This window comes from Solanum pennellii, chromosome 1 (genome assembly GCF_001406875.1).
Source record: "Solanum pennellii chromosome 1, SPENNV200".
Lineage (NCBI taxonomy): Eukaryota > Viridiplantae > Streptophyta > Magnoliopsida > Solanales > Solanaceae > Solanum > Solanum pennellii.
The window spans coordinates 44,210,722-44,216,825 of NC_028637.1; positions in this window are offsets into that span (position 1 = coordinate 44,210,722).

Below are 6,104 nucleotides of genomic sequence, written 5' to 3' on the forward strand. Positions count from 1 at the left end.
GACAAAGGGAAACAGGTTGATGATGAAACTCCTGAAAGCACTCCCAAGAAGAAAAATAAACAAAGTAAACAGAAAAGGGATGCTGCTAAAAGGAGACAAAGCATGCAACAGAATAGTGAAGAAGAACAAACCCAAGGAAAAGGGGAGGAGCCATGTAAAAAGTTTGTAATTATCAATGACAGTCAGGGGCTTAGATATTATACCTCTACAGACTAGATTCATGACCCCTCCCCCAACTGAACCACCTGATAAGACACCTCAATTAAGTCATGTTTATACCTCCCCCCTGATGGATGAATATGCTGTCAACATCTCTGAAGATGAATTGGAAGGAGATAACCAATCTCAAGAAGATCAGGAGGATGAGGAGGAGACTAGTGAGGCCTTGATTAGAGCCTTCAGTCCTTCACATGATCAAATCCTAAAAGAGGAACTCAAACAAATTTCTCAGGAGTAAGGCTTATCTCCAAGGGGTTTCAAACATGAAAAGTTTCACTTCAAGAACCAAGATATCAATACTGTCACTGCTGGCAGAACAAACACTAGGTTATTCTCCTCTAGATCATCTCAATGATTAGTACAATCATTTGGAATGTGATAGGGATCAACACCCAAGGGGTGTTGGAGAGATTGAAAATGCTTAGAAAGTTGCATCAGTTATCAATAATTACTATTCTGGAAGCTTTCTCTAATAGTGTTAAAATACAGAATTTCAAAATTCAATTGAATATGGATAATGCTATTAGTAACTGTAATGGCAAGATATGGGTTTTTTTGGAACAGTGATGTGGACTGTAACATTCTTGATGAGGATGAACAACACATCACTTTTGACATAAAACACAATGAGCTACAGAGACAGTTTACTACTACATTTGTTTATGCAAAGTGTAAGGACTACTTCAGGAGACCCCTATGGGATAAGATGATCTTACAAGCCAATGAGGATACCAAACCTTCGTGTGCAGTAGGTGATTTCAATGTCATATCTGCTGTAGAGGAAAAACTGGGGGGTGCTCCTTATAATATGAGGAAGAGCATAGACTTCATAGCAGTTATTGAAGCATGTGGACTTGTGGACATTGGCTTCAGTGGCCACAAGTTCACATGGTCCAATAAAAGAGGTATTAACCACAGAATTTTGAAGAGACTTGACAGGGCTATGGTTAATGACTCTTGGCTGGAGAGGATTCCCCAAAGCACTATTACCCACCTGTCTTCTACTGGTTCTGATCACTGCCCTCTTCTGATGGAAATGGTCTCCAAATACTCTAACTACACTAAGTACTTTAAGTTCCTTAATTGCTGGGTGGATAACCCTCAATTTATGGAGACAGTGCAGACTTGTTGGAATAGAGAGGTACATGGTTCTGGTATGTGGAGATTTCACCAAAAGTTAAAAAGGCTGGCCAACACTCTTAGTAAATGGTCAAAGGAAGAGTTTGGAGATATCTTTAAAAATGTTAGAATGTATGAAGAGCGAGTTCACAAGGCAGAGGAGGAATATATTGTTCATCCAAATGAAGCCAACAGAACTACCCTCCATGAGATTAATGCTAATTACATGAAATTCTTGCAGATGGAGGATACTATATTGAAACAGAAAACCCAACTCCAGTGGTTCAAAGATGGTGCACAAATTCCAAATACTTTCACTCCATTATAAGAGGAAGAAGAAGTAAACTTTTTGTGCACAAGATTATCAATGAAGAAGGGGAATGGATACAAGAGGAGGAGGAAATTGCCCAGAATGTTTGTGATCACTTTGAGAGAATCTTTACAGGTGAGGAGAAGGTTATCAATGAAAACACCTTGGAATGTATTCCAAGGATGGTAAGCCAAGAACAGAACAACCATCTAACCAACCTTCCAAGTATGGAGGAGCTCAAAAGAAGTGATTTTATCTATGAACCCTACCTCTGCAGCTGGCCCTGATGGCATGAATGGATACTTCTACCAGAAATGCTGGAATATTATTAAGGATGATCTGATGGGAGTTTTTAAAGCCTTCTTTTGTGGACAGATAATTCCTAAATACTTCTCCCATTCTTGTATTTTCCTGCTCCCTAAAATTAACAATCCAAACAGGTTAACTGAATTTAGGCCTATAAGTCTGACTAATTTCACTAGCAAAATCATCTCCAAAATAGTGATTACCAGACTTAGTCCTATTCTCCCCTCTTTGATTTCTTCCAACCAATCTGGGTTTGTTAAAGGTGGAAGCATTTTTGAGAACATTATGCTTGCTCAGGAATTCATCCACCAAATTAAGAAACCCAATGTTGGCAGTAATGCCATCATTAAGCTTGACATGGCAAAGGCATATGACAGGGTGTCATTGTCCTACATATGCCTTGTTCTAAGGAAAATGAGGTTTTAAGAGAAGTTCATTGACATGGTATGAAGAATAATGGCAAACAATTGGTACTCTATCATAGTTAATGGTAAGAGACATGGTTTCTTTCACTCTACAAGAGGGCTTAAGCAGGGTGACCCCTTATCCCCAGGCCTATTTATTTTTGGTGCTGAAGTTCTATCCAGGTCACTCAACAGGTTACATTACCACCCAGACTATCATGGTTTCTTCATGGAGAAGAGGGGTCCTCCAGTTAACCACTTAAGCTTTTCAGATGATATTATTCTCTTCACATCTGGAAGGTACAAGAAAGTGAAGCTTCTAATGAAAATCTTAAAGGAGTATGAAGAGACTTCTGGGCAACTGATCAATGAAAACAAGAGCCATTTTATGCTGCACCCTAATGCTTTCAATAGCACAAGGGAAAGAATCAAGAGGCTTACTGGTTTCAAGCAAAAACAAGGCCCCCTCACTTACCTAGGCTGCCCTTTATTTGTTGGCAGGACTAGGAATATGTATTTTTCTGACCTTATTGACAAAGTTGTATGCAGGATTAAGGGTTGGCAAATAAGACAGCTTAGCTATGGTGGAAAGGCTATCCTCACCAAGCATGTTTTACAAGCAATATCCATTCACTTATTATCTGCAGTAACTCCTCCATCCTCTATATTTAAACAGATCCAAAAGTTGATAGCTTATTTCTTTTGGGGATGGAGGGAGGGGAAAAAGAGATACCCTTGGGCATCTTTGAAAACCTTAGTTTTCCATATGAGGAAGGCGGGGTAGGCATGATGAATTTGAAAGATATATGTATGGCCTTCCAATTCAAACAGTGGTGGACCTTCAGAACCAAACAAAACTTGTGGGGTGACTTCTTGAGGGCTAAATACTTCCAAAGAGCCAATCCAGTGTGTAAAAAATGGCATTTAAGAGATTCTCTAAAATGGAAAAGCATGATGGCAAACAGACAACAGGTGGAGAATCATATACAATGGGACATGCAGGCTGGAAATTGCTATTTCTGGTGGGATAATTGGTTTGGAACTGGTCCACTAGCCCAGTTTACCAACATTACTAAAAGATACAACAACAAATCTGTTGCTGCATTCTGGGAAGGAAGAAAATTGAGCTGGAGCAGGCTGAATAAACAGGCCCCAGCCAGTCAATTCTCTAACATCATCAGCACAGAAATTCCTGTGCAACTCCAACCCCATGACCAGGCTGTCTGGAATTTCACCAACCATGGCAACTTCACCTGCTCTTCAGCCTGGAAGGAGATAAGGGAAAAAAGAGATAAGCAACACTTCAATACCCTGTTATAGAATAAACATATCCCTTTTAAAACTTCTTTTCTTCTTTAGAAGACCCTAAGGGGTAAACTTCCCACTAATGACAAACTAACCAAGTTTGGCATTGAGCCATCAAAATGTTTTTGTTGTGCTGATAATGCAGGTTTGGACAGCATCAATCACATCTTCATTTCAGGTCAATTTGCTGTCAATGTATGGAGGAACTTTGCAGGCACAGCAGGAGTTGATCAAAATGGCCATTCACTACAGCAACAACATCAAGCTTGGTGGACAGCAAGGGCAAAGAATCCAGCACAGAGGCTAATGCTGCCGGCAATCCCATCTTCATATGCTGGAACCTGTGGAAGAACAGACGTGCAGTCGAATATGGGGGAAAAACCACCAATTTTAGTAGGGTGTGGTATGCAATTTATAAAGATAATTATAAGATGCTTAGCATAACCTTTCCACACATTAGCTGGCCATCAAAATGGACAGACTTTATCCAGAAATGTGAAACTTGCATCCAAGAAACCAAAGTAAGTGTGGTAACTTGGAACAAGCCCACAGATCAATGGATTAAAATCAACACTGATGGCAGTGCACTTGGAAATCCGGGAAGGCTGGGAGCTGGAGGCATTTTGAGAGATAAGTCAGGACAAATGCTGATGGCCTTTGCAGCAAACCTGGGAGAAGGATCAAATAACAAAGCTGAGATTGAAGCAGCCATTTTTGGTTTGACTTGGGCACTAGAGCTAGTATACAGAAGCATTGTATTGGAGCTGGACTCTCAATTGGTGGTCAAATGGATTAATAACCAAGCAAGCCCTCAATGGAATTTCTTGATTCCCTTAGGCAGGATACAGAACTTGATAAGCCAAACCCAAAGATTCAAATGCACACATGTTTATAGGGAAGCAAACTGGGTTGCTGATGCTTTATCCAAACACAGTCATCAGACAACTACACCTCAAGTGTTCTTTAGACATCACCAACTACCTAAAGAAGCTAAGGCTATTACCAGCGGGACTTAATGGAAATACCAAATTTTAGGAGGACGAAACTGAAGAAGATCAAAGAGCCCCCTTAATTACATCTTTTCAACTTAGCTATAGGTCAAGGAATTATAGCTTCTTTGAATAGGTTAGGTTTTTATTGTTTTGCAAATGTAAAGGGAGAGTCTCCCTTGTTTATGTTTCTTAGATACTATGTAAAGAGAGGAGTCCTCTCTAATAGGTACTTAGTATTTTTGCAACATCTTTTGTGTAAGGGGAGGAGTCTAACCCTTTTTGCGAAGTAGGCTCCAAACCATCATATTTCCGGAGGTTTGGTTTATGCCCCCCTCCTTGTATATTTTCTTTTTATTAATGTTATGGCCTAGGGGTGTTGCTAAGCCCCTACACCTCTAAGGGTATTAATTTTTTTTTTATTTTTTTTAAAAAAAGTAAAATATCTTCTTTCATCGCACGTTTCTGCATAGTTGTCATACTTAGTGCATTCATGTATTAATACCATTCTTCTTCATCTTTTTACAAAAATTATTGGTGATGGATGACTAGAGGATGTCCCTTAAAGTGAAGGGTTTGATAGATGTTTCCAAAGCTCAAGAAAGGGGTCCTTAAGATTCAAGGATTGCCTATGTAAAAGTTCTTATTTAAAGTATATATAATAGTTTAGTTATTATTTTATGAGGTTTAAGGGCCGTGTTCCTATTCTACTCATTGATGTTGAGTCAAAGATGTCAAAAGAGATTTAGAGTCTAACTATGTATTATAATACTTTATGTATATGAAGTGATGTTTCTAGCATATGATGTGCTATGAAAAGTTTTAAATTTTCATCTAAATTTACCTATGACAATGCGATGAATGATGACTCTGGGCTTGTATAAGACCTTCGAGAGGTCAAGTACGCCATGTTGCTTCTAGGGGATGCTCCTCGATCGTCACAAACGTGGTGTCACATCATTAGTTTATAAAAGTTGTTTCAGGGTCCAAAGTCTCATATTGCCACGTCTAGTAGAGTATTTTTCATTAGTGGTGAGTCGCGACAAATCTATGAGTAAGATGCTATAGGATTATAGAGTTTTACTTTTTTCAATACTTTTGTGTTGTGCCATAAAACATAACTCTATGTGATCTTTCCTTCTTATGTTTTCTTGTCTAGTGGTATTTTAGATGTGATTGCTTGGATGAGATGCTATTTCAATGCGTGAGGGAGAAAAAAGTTAGTTTTGATGCTTACATGGTTTTTATGGCTTTGTGAGTATGTGTAAAGGTTAATTTTTGGTATATGTTGATGTGATGTCATTTGTGGCTATATATGTTAATTATGAGGAATAAGATGATATGTGATAATTTATGCTATGATATTGCTATGTTATGGTTATAACTTGTAATTAGTCGTTATAGTTGAATGGAGTTCCCTTTGGAATGACAAGGTTATATATGATTTGATAT